This window comes from Ischnura elegans, chromosome 5 (genome assembly GCF_921293095.1).
Source record: "Ischnura elegans chromosome 5, ioIscEleg1.1, whole genome shotgun sequence".
NCBI lineage: Eukaryota > Metazoa > Arthropoda > Insecta > Odonata > Coenagrionidae > Ischnura > Ischnura elegans.
Window position 1 is genome coordinate 14,777,920 of NC_060250.1, and position 17,706 is coordinate 14,795,625.

The window sequence follows — 17,706 nt, forward strand, 5'->3', positions numbered from 1 at the left end:
CACCCAACACACCTTCATTTGTTTAGTTCAAAAGAAAACACACGCACTACAGCTCACAAAGAAGACTCAACTCAGTCCTGTTCCCCATTCCGTGAACCCCCCCAGGAAGATTGACTTCTCAAGGAGTCAAACGCCAATTCCCACCATCAAACGCTCATTAGCCTTTCGCGGCACGGCGCCATGCAAGCGCAAAGTTCAAAGTGATCAAAACAGCGATACGAACCGTCGAGGAACAAGAAAACGTACAGCTTCAAACACAAAGAATATGTTCTGGAAATGGTAGAGACTCGATTGGAGAGCAGGAAGCCTACGCGGTTGACGAAGGATCTACACTCAAAGAATTCTCATTAGGGCGCCAAGAAAAGGTCATGCAAATCCAGAACTAACTCATTATACACAGCGTAGAGTTCACCCATTTCCCACTAAACTCCTGAAAATGCTAATAAAATGTTACGGTAATAACAGAAAATTGAATTACAGAGCTGAAATCACTCATAACTCATTTCTCTACCGCACTCCTTGAGATGTAAGTGAAATTTAACGTTTGTAAAATATAATTGATTTACAAATTTGACAGATCCGGCAACAAATTAAGGCCTCCTTATAAAAAGGATTTTAATATTTTTAATTCTCATTCCATACAATTGTTAATTTTCTTGCGGGGGATATCACACATTTTTTCATTACTGTTTATAGTAGATGCGATTTCTTAATTATTTTCAAACTTTTCACTTGATTTAAATGGAAGAGTCCTATTTTGAACGCAGTAAACTTGTTATTTTATCTTAATGTGTATGTGCATTCATAAAACCATCATCCCTAAGTTGTGAATGCTGACATATGACCAGAGCTTCTCAAATAACCGTTTAAAACTGATGCCCTTAAGCAGCATTCATTAGGTTTAATTTTTTGTAACAACTGCTTATATATTAATTTTGGCGGAAAATTCGACTATTAAAAGACACAATGTCGATTGCAGGGGTAAATTATTTACATCAATTTTCACATAATTTACTACCAATTGTTTCGCCGCCACTCCAAATTCGTAAGAACAATACAGGACACAAAATCCCGTCATACACTCATTTTTAGCATTGTGCCCAAAAATGGTCACACAACTACTAAATCGGTAGGTAGTAGTTAAGATTTTTACACGAAAATATTTTTTTTTTTTTTTGAGATTCGAATTTTGCCTAGGTATTCACCGAGTATCATCAAAAAGGTGTCATTTTGAATGACGGAACTAAAAACCCAAATGTATCCCTATACACGAGCCAGTGACTTCTTATTATTTTTAGACATAAATAACCAATATTCTATTATAAACTTCACGGGCTATTACGAACTGTTGGAGGTCACGTTATGCTATACAAGGCCTGACAACTCATCACGTACGATTCCCAGTGAAACACCAATAAATGTCACATACAAAAGATGGTGCCTGTAGCATCACGATAAAGACGGCTGTATCTCCCTTGAACGCCGAAGAGATACGCGCGTTGCTCCGGGGAACAGCATGTGGCAAGAGCAGGGAGGAAAGATGTAAGCCCCAGGCCATCCCAGCACGGGAGCAAAGGTAATAACAGAGGAAGGCCGCCCCCTCCACAGGACCTGTCATCTACCACACGCCCTCACTCCTCAACTGCGAGACACATCAATCTTCATTAGGCAAGCGTGTATCCACGCAACCACACCCCTCCGCCAGCGAGAGACATCCCCACATGTGAGGTAACGAGAAAAAAGAGGACGCTAGCATTTCGCCAATGCGCAAAAGAATTATTATTATTAGACGTTGATTAGTGCCTTTAATAATTAAATGCAAAATGTTTGGCCAACGATTCGACATTCGGGCTTTTTTTTATATGAATTAGATTTGTTTAACAAATCATAATCGTTTAAAAAAATTCGTGATGTGGATATAAAACATACTGAAACGTTTGCCAAAAATTTTACATTTTATTCTCAAAGACCGACACTTCAAGACGCAAATCAGCGTTAAAAATTGAAGTCAAGAGAAAGAAAAAAACTCAATTATTATTAGATCGCCTACAAACTCCGCAATTCATTAGTACAAGAGTTGTATAACTTCTTTCCCACATATCGAAAGCCTCCAATCTTCTCTCGTCCTCCTTTTTAATAGCCCATGTTTCCAAGGCCGGAGGGTTTGGAGAAGTGGACAGATAGGAGGAGGAACGACGAAGTGGACATGGTGAGTGAGGAGAGATTGCTTCTAGATGAGATAGGTAGAAGACAGAAGGTAGGTATGGAGCGATGAATGAGAGGGGAGAAGATGTTAAAAACAGTGTTAGAGGATAGAAAGCTAGGTAAACGAGGGAGAGAGTGGAAAAGAAAAGGATTTTTAGATAGAATAAAAGGGTAGCTGGGAATTGAAGAGGTAAGCCCATTTAGGGAGGGGAGTTTGCCAGAATACTTCTTAAATACTCCATGGAAACCTACATTCATCGGTAGAATACTTGATAAATAAATATAATATCAATTGTTCGGTCCCACGAGGTCGCAAGGAGTTCACCAATCTCACTGGAAGGGAAGACCTGAAGTCTTTCATCGCTTCCTTATCCCTCTACCGCTCGAACTGATACCGCTCCGACCGTGTTCCCGCATAAAGCGGCGGCTCCCGGTGGTGGTGCAGAAGGGAATACGGTCGGCTGCGAAGGGAAATGGGGAAACTCTACCGCCCCGAGGAGCGGAAATAATTGGCCGGAATAACAGTGGAAACCTTGGCGAGACGGGAAGGCATGGAAACGACGACGAGAGGAGTAGGGATTGCCAGGGTTGGCAGCGAAAAGGGACCCCAGCCGTAAGCACTACCTGCGCCGACCCTCCGACCGATGGAAGGGTAGGGATGGTTATTATCGAACTGTGGAGATTTTTGGACGGGGCGTTTGTTATCCAAGGGGGTTACATAGAGGAGGCCCCAGTAAATTCCGTAAAGATTGCCGCTCACGATAGTTCCCATTTTAATCGGTTTCCAAAAATGTCCGCAACATGGCGCTGATGTCAGAGTGATCCATATCCCCTCAATATTTTCTATTTTTGCCGGCCTCGGTGGCGGCGGGGTAACGTTCTCGCCTGCGAGGTCGCGGGTTCGAGTCCCGCCTGGGTAGGTTTTCCCGGTCCAGGGCATGGTTGTCTGTGTACGTTTACTTGTTACATTTGTTGAATACCCCGGTGTAAAATGGCCAATAAAAGCTGTATCCGGTGGTTTGAGAATAAAATAAATAAAAGAAATAAAATAAATAAAATAAATAAAATAAATAAAATAAATAAAATAAATAAAATAAATAAAATAAATAAAATAAATAAAATAAATAAAATAAATAAAATAAATAAAATAAATAAAATAAATAAAATAAATAAAATAAATAAAATAAATAAAATAAATAAAATAAAATATTAATCAATCGAGGAATGTATCATAGAAAAGTAGCTAATTTGTACGATCAGATCACCATGAACATAATTTTTGAAAAATATCCCTACTCAGAGCATATTTCATCGTAAAAATCGGCTCGTTAGCCGCCAGCGACGCTAGCGACGACTTTTGTAAACGTATTTACGTGCGCTGGGGGGAGAGGAGGTGACCAAAAATCTCGATGGCGCTTAGAGAATCCTCTATTGCATAATTCTTGAGCTATTTGTACATCCTAGCCACGGATATTATCATATAGTACGACACAGCCGGCTACTGGACTTGTTATCATCCAACGCACATTTATATGGATTTACATAAGTCGCCATTTGTGTCGTCTGACGGCAGATAATGTTCTATTAACAGCCATAATTTGATAATATTTATTTAATAATTTTTAAAAACCCATTTAAGTGCGCGGTGGGTAACAACAGATCTCGGGACCGACGGGAGAATTCTCTAATCCAATTTTCGGTGCGGAGAACACTGGCTCTACTTCTGTAAACCTTTTTCAGTGCGCCGGGGGGGGGGGGGGGGGGGGGTGACAAAAGGCTGCGCGTTTCGTCAAAAACTGCTATGGGCGTACAGACAGCGTTATCCAGATGTTAAGCGAATTAGACTGGGAGCCGCTGGAGACTCGGAGGCTGCGCGCTAGGCTTAGATTGCTTGAACAATTGAGAATGGATATCTTTAAGAGCAACACGGAGAACATAATATTAGAGCCACACTATATTTCCAGGTCCGATAGAAGCGATAAATTAAGAGAGATGTTTTGCCGAACGGATAGATATGGGAATTCGTTTTTCTCCCAAACCATAAAGCACTTTAATAAACGCTAGTCCCAACTTCGTTAGAGCACTTCATATTTTTAGCTGTAAACGGTTGGTGTCCTAACACCCCCTGCCACACGCCTTTTAGGCGGCTTCCGGGGTATTATGTAGATGAACAGATTTCGAAGGTGATTCGAGACTCCTCCATTGTATAATTCGTGAGCTATCTGTACAACCTAGCCATGAATAGAGTACACTTCAGCCGGCCACTAGATTTGTTTTTTACTCACCGTGCATTTCAATTTATTTCCAAAAGCCATTTGCGTCGCTCGACGGCAGATCGCATTACAATCGGATAATTTATTCATACAAAATTTCCATCATTTCCTTCGAGAAAAGTTTCCTTCGATGCTCAAATAAATTCAGGTCGTTACATGTTGTATTAAAGGAATTACAAATTCAATTCAAACTTATTGAGTGATTCAAAGTAAGGACATTTGTGCTCTCCGCAGAAGCATCTCTATGATTGGGACCACGCCCACGTTATAGCTCTAGCCGCGCGATAGAGGCGGAGGAGCAGGGGAGCACACGGAACGGCCAAGGAGGAGGCGCAGACATTATATGGGGAAGAAGGAGAAGAAGACGAGAGAGATTTAGAGGGATCGACTTCGAGGAGGAGAGAGGGATTTTGGCCCATTCACTCGCTCAGCATATCCTCGGGAAGGGTACTTCCTCCTCGCAGCCAGGGGAGAGAGGAGATGCGGCCCTTCACCGCAGCGTGTTATTTCTGTCTCCGACAGGATCCTCTCCAAGACGATCCGCATTCGAGGAAACTCAGCTCAGACGAAATACATATGAGGCGTTCGAAATTACAATATTCGCTCCCTATGCAAAAACTATCCCTATAAAAGTGCAGCCATGGAAACCTAGATATTTACCTAACTCAGTCCGCAAAAGGAACACTTTTGTGGATGATTTTTTATAAAAAGAAGGACTGATACACGTAATTCTTAAGATTCGAGGAATTCAGTTGCAAATTAATAATGAAAAACACTTTGTTACTTCCACAAAATTCACAGAGTTTTTTTGTGAATTTTGTGGAAAATGAAAACTCTGTGAATTTTGTAGAAGTAACAAAGTGTTTTTCATTATTAATATGGAGCCCTTCCACCACGTAGAAGCTTCAAGTTTCGATTAAATTCAGTTGCAATTTCAATTTCCATTAAATCAGCTAAAATACACGAGAATCAAGTTTCATTCAAACGTTATCGTCATCATAATAGTTTTGGGATTCTAACAAATTGATTTAATGATTGAAGATTTTAAAGCTGAGTTAACATTTTGAGATAGTGAGATTGAATTTACGACAGACCAGTCAAGGTAATCATACCTTTAGCTAATTAAAGTTTAATAACAAAACAACAACCGAGTACACGGACGACCGGCCATTTTAATTTTCTTCGATCCCAGCTAAATGTGATATTAAATAATGAGAGTGATGGTTATCTACGGCGCGTGAGGAGAGAGCACGCATAACTTCCGTCACGAAGAATCGAAACAAAGTTTTCCAGCCCCAAAAAAATGGACTTAAAGCAAGTTGACGTACCCACATCATGATGATATTTTCGTAAAATTATCATCCTTCCCTTCAAATAATAACTATAGAAGCCATTTTTAAGCCAAGTAAAAATAGTTTCGTTACCTTGGGGATATATGCATACATAGTATTGCAATCCTAAGATTGTTATACTGCGGACCTACATTTTTACCCCATGAGGCTTTCCTTCTTCGCATTCTTCTTCATGTGTCATTGTTTCTTGTCCATGTGTGTTCCTCTGGGTACTTTTCCACCATTATGCTTCCCACGTAACTGCTATTACTCATTACGTAGCCAAAGCAGTGAGTTATTCTTTGTAGTACCGTGATCCATAGTGCCCTTCTCCTAACCATCTATATACATCTACTTTGAGTGATTTAGCCGTATTCAAACGATCACGTAAATAATGCCGAAACAGCGAAAAAAAATGAGTAACACTGGTTATAAAGTAAATTCTTCGGTCAGGACTGTAAGAAATCTCAAAGTAAAAGGAGGCTAATATTATAAGGGAATATAACTCCCAAATAATCTTTCAAAGGCGTAAAAGATATTACAATAGAGAGTGGAATGGAAAGCTGCGTCAAACCAATCTCATGTTTGTTGACTTATGATGATGATGAAGAAACATTTGTGCGCCGTCTGAACCAAGAGCGCCTTCAACTGACAGTTCCTGGAAGGATTCAGCTCTCACTCATACGAAATACGAGCGCCAAGGCAGCCGAAATTCCAGGAATTCGCCCTGCGTCAAAATCAATTCGATCAAAAAATTAAAGGTAGGATTCACAGCTACAATGGGAGGTGATTTATCGCGAGAGAGAAATGGTTACAAAATATCCTGTCTTAAACAGGGTGACTATCAGCAAATATTAGCAGCTGTACCGCTTCCCTTGTGAGGAGATTTATATCGTAGTAGGCTGCTGGTAGAAAAATCTCGCGCACATATCCCAGGCTAATCCTTATAATAACCCCAAAGGAAATCCATTGAAGAGTAAAACCAAGGGAAACACATAAACCGAGGGAAATATACCGGTCCCCCTACCCTGTATTTGTGATATTCACAACTCTTTAGCTTAATCTGGGGTGAGCTCTATCATCACCTATCCAAACCAACCTGCGCTTTGAATCACTAAATACCATAGATACTTTTGTGAGCTAAGTTGAGAAATGATGCACCCAAATGTAATTTTCATGACAATTGAAACATATTCTTGCTTTCATTCACCTCAGTCGACATTTTTAAAGGAAGTGACAGTTGAAAAAGTGCTTCTACGCTGAAAAAAATAAACGCAAACGAAAGAAAAGGCGCAAGAAACGTAGATAAGGCTAGGTCGAATAAGTATCACGACCTAATTACTAGATGAACTACATACCGATCGTGACGGAAGGAAGGATGGAATCGGAGTTCGGGTGAATGTGAACAGAAACAAAGAATATGCTCTAAGAAATCGAGTCCAAAGGGTAATCACAACCATTAGAAATATGTATATACAACGGATTTTCTCAATGAATGTTCACATTACTTGCTCTAAAAGGAAAATAGTCACGATATCTCTAGGCTAATATTATAACATATACATAGTTATTTTGTTTCTGGATATTATGAAATTTTCATCTCTTCTTAACAATATGTTTTCCTTCGGTCAGAGCATAAATTACTGCGCGCTTGCACATGCAAGACACTACTATCTGCTCTCACGCACGAAGCCTCCGCAAGTAAATGAGTAAAAATTGGGGGAATATAAAAGCAGCTAACACGAAACACACGAATCCTCGCTAACTTTCCCTCACACAAAAACACACACGAACTTGTCTCTCAATGAGCACGTTTGGTGCGTCAAAAGGTTCTCCAGAGTGAAAAGAAGAGAGAAGAAAATGAAGACTGATGGGATTTTTACCCCTTCACGCCCCAATTTCTTCCTTACGGCGAACCTCTTTTTATTCACGCGGCGAGAAGGGGTCCTCGAACACCGCCACCACCACAGGCCAGGCAAGATTAATTCGCGTACACTGCAGTATTTCATTTCCAAGTGAACGTACTGCAGCTTTTGCTCCGGGAATTAAAATTCATTCCGAAGAAGCTGCTTTCTCACGGGCGATACTATTTCAAAGCGATGTCTACCACCTTGCGCCGAGATTTCCTGAATTTCCACAGCAAAACTTGACAAGAACTACTATCGAAGTTGTGTATTCCATAGAGAAAAATCCTCACGCTCATGATTCGGAGCCCTTTTTCCACCCGTATATAGAGATTGATGGGGAATTGCTAGTCTGGATTCTCTTTTAACCTGTTAAAGGTGTATTCGGCTCGCTGAAAAAGAAAATGTATAACTTACGCAGAATCGTAGTGAATACTAAGTTTCACTTGAGGTGAACTGCAGAGATTATGGCAACGCTGAAAGATTTTCACTAATATCCTCCACAATGGATGATACATTGGAAGTTAAACTGAACACAAATTATCATATGAGATGACTGCGCAAATATAATAGCTATACAAGTACAGCCAGGGGCGGATCAAGGATAGGGACAAGGGGGTTGGGGGGAGCGCTAAGTGGGGGTCAAAATTGCTGCAGTAGAAGTCTGAAAAAATTACCATTCTATCCCTTAGATCCACCAATGAGTACAGCCAATCTACAAAATAAATGACCGAATTAGATAGGGACAAGAATATTTTCACGGATCTAAAATCTGTACTTTTTGATAAAAGTAACTTCGAAAATACATTCATAAAGATTTAATTGATGATATCGATGCCTCATATACAATTGCAAAGCTTAATTACTCAATAAACAGAAATAAGTGTACATGAAGTGTATTGTAAGTAAAATCGCTGTATCTAAAAAAAACTCAATGAGTAATATTAAAGAGAAATAGAAGTTTGAACTGTAAATAAAGTCTGTAAGAACTGTAAAGACTAGAGGCAAATATCATCCGAGGATTTCATTCAACCAATTAAGGCATTGCCGACATTTTTTGCACCACGTGGACAACGGAAGCTGACGATAACAATATGCAGCAAAGACATACCTTTTTTCTTGAGAAATCTTAGCCTCCTTAATCAAAAAAATTTTTTCATAAATAATGCCTACATGAAATATGAATCATGTTGAAGTAAGTAATAAGGCTAAACCAACAACATACGGAAATATATACGAAGAGAATAGTTGAACAAAGGAAATGCGGTAAAAAATTCGGTAACATCTTTCACGCCCGTACTTATTCAGTATTCATAGCATAGGCAATGGACCTTTCAACTCATAGGGCATTTTTGCGAGCTAATAGTATATCATCAAGTAGTAGCCGTCTATCATTAGGCCATTTCTTATTTTCCGGTACCGTTTTTCCATTTAATTGATATTCTGGTAAACCTTTTCACCATCTTCCAAACTTACAGTTTAAAGTATTTTATTTTAATATCTTGCATTGTACCGGAATCAGCTTATGAGAGTATCGTTACGTAACAGTTTAAAGAAAAGCCTAGTGGAGAGTCTGATCTGATCTGTGTAGCGCTCCACGGTACGGAAGCATTGACAATCACGAAGGAGGACAAAAGAAGACCGTACGCTTACGAGATGTGGGTATGGACAGGAATGTAGATGTGAAGTGGAGGGAGAAGAGAAGTGATGAAAAAGTGCTGGGCATGGTGGGTGATTATTAAGAGATAGCTCTGTGCCTCATGCATGCATTGGTAATCTCAGATGATGTAAAACTCCTATCTACTCGTATAAAATCTAGGTCCCTGTGACGCCACGTCGTATGGTCGCCAATCTGGCCTTTTTCACATGAAGTTAAAATTGACCATTAAAATTCGTCTAAACTGGGGTTTCTAAAACCAAATAATTTGTATATTAAGAATACACTAATGATGGGTAACGAATCGCAATTTGATAAAAGGAAACTACCCTATTGAAGAGGGAGTCCATGAGAGGTGAGGCTACCAAAATAATTCTTAAGTGACCCATGCAAACCTACCGTAATCGGTAGAATACTTTAATAATGGTATTAATTTTGCTTTAACTTTATTTGAAAAAGTTTCCTATTTGAGCAAAACTGTGGGTATTACGATGTTGTAGCGTTACCGACCGCTTTCTGGAGTGCGAAATACATGAAAATGCCTAAATTTTCGAAAACGTTTTTATGGCCTTGCATCTTGATAGACTGCGTAATTTACGGTATCTACCTAGAAGGAAAGCATTCTTAGCTAGTAACAAGAGCCTCATGACTATAATCTAAGTTTTGGTTTCGCATATCGCATGAGCTAGTATATGAGCACTACAAGTACCCAAAGTGTACAAAAATAAATACTCTTTGGAGAGAGAGAGAGAGCTATTTCGGTACAGGGAAACAACGCAGCCATTAAAATTCATTAGAGGAAGAGACCCCGTGCAAACGGACGACCTGGGGCGGAAATATTTCATGCATTAAATCATTAGCACCCTCCACGCAGCGAAAACTTCGTCAAAACCCTTCCATAGCCCTCGTAATTCAATCGCCTGCCCGCTTCATATGAACGCCCGAGGCCTTTTGGCAAGTGGTAAGCTGTTGTTGCTAAGTTCCTCAGTCACCATGGCTTTTTCCCTTCGTGCCAATTCCAAGGGATGCTGCTGGTTGAACACCAGGAAGTGTTTACAATGAACCGCCGCATATCCTAATCTCATTATCGGCTTGCTCTGCTCCTATTGTTGCTTCGTGATAAATACGGCACGCATACAAACACATAAATAATCATTTGTTTATGTGTTTGTATGCGTGTATTTATTTGTTTTTTTTTTTAATTCAGTAGGTAAAAATGTCTCAAGAAAAAAGGTTTTCTTTGCTGCATTGTGTTATCGTCAGCTTCTGTTGTTCTTCAACGTCAGCTTCTGGAAGGAGCAAAAAAGTTTCGGAAATGCTATTATTGGTTGAATTAAATCCTCTGAAGATATTTGCCTCTAATCTTTGATTATTTCATTTATTAATAGAAGTCTTCATTTAAGAATAAATTTTTACTCTCATACAGAATTTTTGTTATAATTATTATTTATCAAACACCGCTTCATGCCATCACAAAGGGAATGAATTTTTTTTTAACACGGATCGGACAAAAACAAAAAATTCAATTCCCTGATGATGGCGTAAATCAGTGACACGTGATGGATAAATTAAATAAACTACAGCAAAAGGATACAAAGTTAAATTGAAATGAAACTTAAAGATGCAGGCTAAACTTCTATCAGCATTCTGCCAGTTAAGTAAATTTATATGAGGAATTTCAAGAATCATCCAGGTTTTCCTTTTTAACTGATTCAATTTCCCTTTTTAGTTCACAATAAGACCAATTCCTTTTCATTGTATCCATGAACCCTACTGTCTTCAACTGCATATTTAGCATTTTCCCTCAAACACAATTTTCAGAATCTTCTTTCCGATTCGTACTCACTCCATCGAACCCTTACGCCTACTCGGAATCTCATCGAAAGGTTTCCCCTTCTAACACCCACCATGCGTAGCACTTCCTCGTTCTTTTCTTCTCTACCGGTTTGACCTTCTAAATTCGACTGTAAGCCCACACACATTTGGAGCACATCATAGCTACACGTAACACAAATAACAAATATCAACTGACGCAGAACAAGTGGAAGCATTGCAGTTTTTGCGCTCTCATTTTTAAGACAGAATAGGTCACCGGAAAGTCGCATTATCAACTATTTACTAAGTAAAAGCTCACTTTTTTCCGAAGAACATTTCGAAAGTATATCCTGTTACCGAAATGTACGGATTTTTGGTCATCCCTTTCAGTCAATAAATAATCTATAAAAAAGACTTGTTATTATATACCTCTTTAACTAACGACAATTCCTGCGAAGCTTGCTATTCCTGTGCTTAAAAGAACTCGATTGAAGAAGTAATGAGGCTACAAGGCCAAACTACTAAAAATAATACGAATAAGATTTTGTGAATAATTATATAACCTAAGTAGTAACAAACGAAAATAACGTAAATGACTAAATGCCTACTTTGAAATTTACTCTCTAAAGTCAGGAAAATGTACTTACCTTTATAACCGTTAGAAAGGAAGCAAGAAAGATTAACACTCATCATAAGTACGTGTACTTCTCTCGGGAGCTTCATCGGTGTTATAAAAACAAATGCTAACACTCATTGTTAGTCCAATATCATTTTCTGACTTTGCTCTCATTGTCAAGCGCCAATTATTCGGAAAATAAGACCCATTGCGTCTATTAAAATTCTTTATTACAGTATATTTTCGACCAAAACGGCAAGAAATCAATTTTAATAATAAACACTGATCAGAGATAAAGCATTTTAACATTACATTCATAAAAATGTTAGAATTATTTATGAGAATCCCTTCAGATGCTTTGCAAGCATTGATTCAGAGCCTTTTCCTGCGTGCCTTTAATTCCAACAACTTTTTATCCCTCCCTAGAGAAACTTTACTATGACCCCAGAATATCTTCAAAACGAGGGAATCAAAATCGAACAAATGTACGTTTTCAGATTCTAATAACTAGTAATAATCATCATTCAACGTCGTTAATACTCAGCAAAACAATGTCATTCATACTTTAAACCTGCTTAGTATGGACTCAATTCAGCATTGATGATGCGTACGAATGCATGCTTTCACAGAGGAACGAGAGAGACTCATTAATTCAAGTGAGAACGAGCCATTTGTATGAGAACACAGGCGGACGTGAAGGCATGGAGATAACAAAAGAAATATTGCCGTACATTATTCCTTTCGGGGCTTATCAAAATTTAACGTCAATCCCAATGAATGCACGTCACGGGTACCCATTCATTACAACCGGGCTTATCCTTTCCAATGAAGACCTTCAAGATATCGGACTTGCTAAAAACAAAACGACGTCGTATCCGCTTTGGATGCAGTCGATAGCTGGAATTCTCATCATTATCATCGATATTTCTCCCTAATAGTAAAATGGGATACTATAGCAGAAGGCCAAAATAAAATCCCTCATTTGTAAAAGAAAAAACTCCTTAGTTTGGAATTGGAAAACTCATTCGAAAAGAAAACACAAAGAAGCTACTACTAAATTTAAGTTTTACCATAAATAGCTGTGCCATAAAATCGATTCCGCTAATTTTCTTTGGCAAATGATTCCTCCACAAAAATCACAGATTCTCGTTTTTTCATTACAAGTTATGCTCCAGTAGTGGTATCCTAAGGGTCCGCTATTTATTTCCATTACACGGGCTGATAAAATATCGCCAGTTCATCTGAGAATTTAAATAAATTAGCTTCGAGGAAATGATTCGCATCCGATATTAAAAACGTGTCCGAGAAATTAATCACGAATCAACACTTAGCAATACATCCGAATGCAAAGCCTCAACAAGACAGCATTTGGAGTAAATGACTCATGACGCAACACCACCGTGAGTTATAAAGTAGGAGTAAAAGCCTTACAATTTTAAGGGCGAGCTGCGAAAGATGCAAAAAAACGCGCCTATCAACAGGCGAGAATCCATTAAGGGACGGGAATCCTTTCATGCTTAACAGAGAGACGAAAACACTTAACTGCTTTATGATAAAGGGATTGGGGATTCCATTAAGGAAACAAACAACCTCGCGGGAGAAAATAAATCGGCAATAAATATAAGCAAATAAACGACCACGTCGTTAATACGTGTCGCAAAAAAGTGGAAGGTTCAAAATTAAATCGCGTAATTTGTGCCTAAAAAAACAATACAAACAATGCCACCTGATTTATTTGAATGAAGACAAAGAGATCAACTAATACATCACTAAATATTAAATAACTAAAAGCACAGGGACATTTAGGCTGAGAACAATCATACTACATTTCGCCGTTTTGATTCTCCGGGACTCTCCAATGGTTAAGGGTTTACTTAACATGTAGTTACTTTTGATATCCTCCCAAAACTTCCTCATTACACAACACAGTGGGATGATACGGATATAGTTGTGGAAACTGATGAATTATTCTCATCCCGTCTTCGAATATGGTGCCTATAGCCGTTTATTTATTTACTGGACCATCAAAATCAACCACAAGTACTTTAATAATTTGCACTAACCACAAGTACTTACTCTAATAATTTGCACTAATTCTGTATAAAAATGGGAGTTTTAGTTTATCTAGCCACATATATTACATAAAGGTCTCCAAAAACCTTTTTGGTAGCTTGATGGAATCAAAAGTAATATTTATTTCATTAGATATCGACTACAAAGCGAATTTTCTTTTCGCTATCCTATCATTTCAGGGAGGTCTGCATGGAGTATTTAAGAGGGATTCCAACATTCACAACAACAACAGATCCCCTTCCTTCTTCCATTCATAATAACGCTCACTCATTTTAATTCTTTCTAAAAGAATCCTTTTCTCCTCCTTCCTCTCCCTCGTTTACCCTACATTCTACCCTCTAACACTATTTTCAACATCCCCTCAGTACTCGCTCCATTCATACTTTCTGTCTCCTCCGTAACTTATCTGGAAGCGGCCTCTCCTCACCCACCATGTCCAGCACTTTGTCGCCTTTCTTCCTCTCCGTCCACTTCACCCTCTCCATTCTTCCTTAGAACCACATCTCGAGTGCCTCTAATCTTCTCTCGTCCTCTTTCCTATGTACCCATGTTTCCGCACCGTAATGCGCTATACTCCAGATCAGACTCTTCAATAGCCTTTTTTTCAACTCTTCCATAACGATCCTTTCATAAGCTCCTTCCTGTTCATGAACGCCTCCTTTGCTAACGCCTTCCAATAAAGTTCGACAATTTTAAGGAAATTTGTAGTATTTCCATCCCTGAAAAATTCCTTAAATATTGCCCGGTCTATCCCGGTTCTCCAGTTTACTTAGACAACGATAATATGACGAGAAAATCCCACAACCGGTCGAGCCAAATATTCGCTGCCACCTGGTTTTCGCGCGGTGGTAGGTCGATATTTACAAAACCCTTCGGAAATTAACGGACTCGTGCTCTGCTTCGCGGCTGAACGAGCAGCAAACGACTCGTATCTTCGTTGGAGAGGGAAAAAGGGAGGGTGGGCGAGTGGGAAAGGGTATAAGGAGTTATATCGACCACTTTGAGAGCGGAGGAAGGATGCATGAAAGCAGAGCAAGGCGGGTGGGCGGCAGCGCGAGGCCACCAAATAATTTATCCCGCGCGCGTGAGGGAAAAGCGGTGATTTTTGGGCGTGCCACACGTGAAAACCTATACCTTACGGTTTATCTCGAAAACCATAAAGCCGCCTTGTATCACTCATGGGGGGACATGGATTTATGGCGAGGCATTAAGACTCCGCCGGAGACGGGAAGCCCGCAGCGGTGCGGAGTTCCTGAGCAAAGGGTAGAAAGGTTGAACTATCTCAAGAATGCCTCTCAAAAGCCGGCCTCCTCACCAATCTTGGGGAAGGTTAAAGGAGAATGAGCCTTCTATACTATCCGCACAGTCCTTGCTTACTAGTTTCACGGGTTAGATGAAGATATGAAAGTGGAACTAAGGCGATTTGTTGGATGTTCTTTAAGACGGTAGCAACGTGAAACGAAGCAGACGCCTTATGAGCGAAACTTACGAAATAAACCCTTCTGTATACTTTTCAATCCATCAATCATCAATCAAAATATTGGGCTCTCCACACCGTATGAATTCGAAAGTCCATTTTATAATACACCTAGACGGCTCTTCGTTTTAAGTCAAAATGTAATGTAGATTAAACCAGAAACATTCATTAATACGTCGCGAAAAAAGGTCCAGGAGGAATAATTCATCACTATACGACAGTAGCGTCAACAAAGTAGGGATCACTAAGCGATGCTTACAAAATACACCTATCCTTAGATACTGGTACACCAATGAGGACCACCAAAAATAATAAGGCTTTATACGCTACATTTATCGGAAATTCCATTTAAAATGCATTATTTCTATGATCTCTCACGTCTATAGATCGAAAATATGTGGATTGTATACAATAAATAGTGATGTAAGCAAATTAAAAATTTGTTAAATGATTTTATCTCATCCCAGTCACAGCATTTAAACAAAAAACTGAAAAAAGCAAAAGCCTAACATCATAACGCTAATTAAGGAGTAATTAGCGAACCGATGCTGTAAATTAAGTAAAACTATGTTAGCCGAATGAAAATCTGACTACATTAGATTAAAACTGCGGAAGAAAGCCTTGATTGAATTTTTTCATGGGTTTACCTGAATGCAATGGATTTTAAATTTGACTTTTAGAAAGACGAAGAAGAAGGAAGGAAGAAAACTTTTGTTTGAATTAGAATAAATTATAAATAGAACTGCTTGTGCTAGGCCTAACTTTGTGGAAAATGTTTAACATTTTATGAAAATGAAGGCGAATTCGAAACCTTTTTCATTCCCTCTCAAATATATTTGCAACCGGTTTAGACTCAAATAAATGACTTAAGAATGACCTCACACGTCAAAACAGGTCAAAAGTCAAATTATGTATGGAATAACAAAGTTTTTCCTTTCCATTATTTAAAATGCAATAAAAATTCCACAGGCCATTAGTTAGTTACATGGCAAATGAAAGAAAATTTGAACTTTTCTCGACTTGTGTCCATGCTAGGTCTATTTACGCCATTTAGAGCTGTTGGGTATGAGTAAGACTTTCTTTTAACCTATTAAAAATCAAACTTGCGCCAAGCTAAGAATTTATGAAGAATGCTTTGTTCCGTCCCACAATTCAGCAACAAAATGCCGTCGCTATAACGCGTAACTATCTCAAGAATCGAGCCAGCCAGGCCACCCATATTAGAAAATGCTGCAGGAGAATGGGCCCTTCAACTTCACGGCCCCGCTTTGTGGAGTACAGAGCGCGGATTTGATGGAGATATAATGGGGTACCCCGGCGAATTGATGCTAGGCCCCGCGGTTCTTTAGAGGTGGAAGAGTGCAATGCGTCAAGGTTTATTGGAACTAAGCGCCTCTGGGATAAAAAGTTTCACAAGCAGGCCCTGAATAAACCTCCACACAGCAGAGAATGCTCTAGGCACCCGATAGCCCATGAGAGGATAACCACGTCATCAAAGAAAGCGAAGAGAGAGATAAAGAGATATGGGGCGAATGCACATGCACTCAGGGCCAGGGTTCACACCACTACTTTACATTTTAGATTTATATTACTTTTCCCTCTTTGACTATCCGATTTTAAAAAAATTTAACCGAATTAATTTATTTCAATGGCAAAGCTGTCGTGAAAGGGATTTTGCAGCAATTCCTACACGGTACATTTTGAAATAAAATAAATATTAAATCATTTATTAACACTACTACACCGATGATGGTAGGTTTCCATGTAGTATTTAAGAAGTATTCCTGCAGTCTCGATGACACATCATGGAGTTTCCTTTACGAGTCACAATAACGCCTACACCCTTGCATCTAAAAATCAAATTATCTTCCTTCCTCTCTCTCTCACTTACCCAACACTCAACCCTTAAACACTGTTTAAAACATCCCTGCACATTTATCGCTTGATCTTAAAATATTCCAGTCGGAATTAAAAAAATATAAATTAAATGTATAAGATAAGAGTTTTTGTTTAAACAAACCTAGATTGTTAAAAATCGAAGAAATGGTCACAAGGAAACGAAAGTTATCCTTGGCTGGCCATCATGTCAGCAATCTGGTCATCGCTTGCACTTAGTCCTCCAGTAGCCTCTTTAGTTGCTCCCTTAGCCTTCTAAGTCTACAGGTCAGCGAAATTGCGAGCCAATGACGTCGTCTTCGAATAATTCTCCCTCTCTTTTTTTGAACGCGAAAAATAAAAAAACCAAACGCCCATCTCATCGCACAAACGCAGCGTTTCTCCGCAAATTCAATCGCCTTTGTCATGCGCCATGAGAAAGAATAGGAAACGATAACAATGATTCAGGATATCCCAGAG

General features: G+C 39.1%; 1 protein-coding gene across 2 annotated transcripts in view; it reads right to left on the bottom strand.

Moving 5' to 3' along the window:
• LOC124158516 (transmembrane protein 47) overlaps window positions 1-17,706 on the bottom strand; it is a 573,372-nt gene that overhangs the window by 327,755 nt on the left and 227,911 nt on the right. The gene's annotated exons all lie outside the window — the stretch shown is intronic.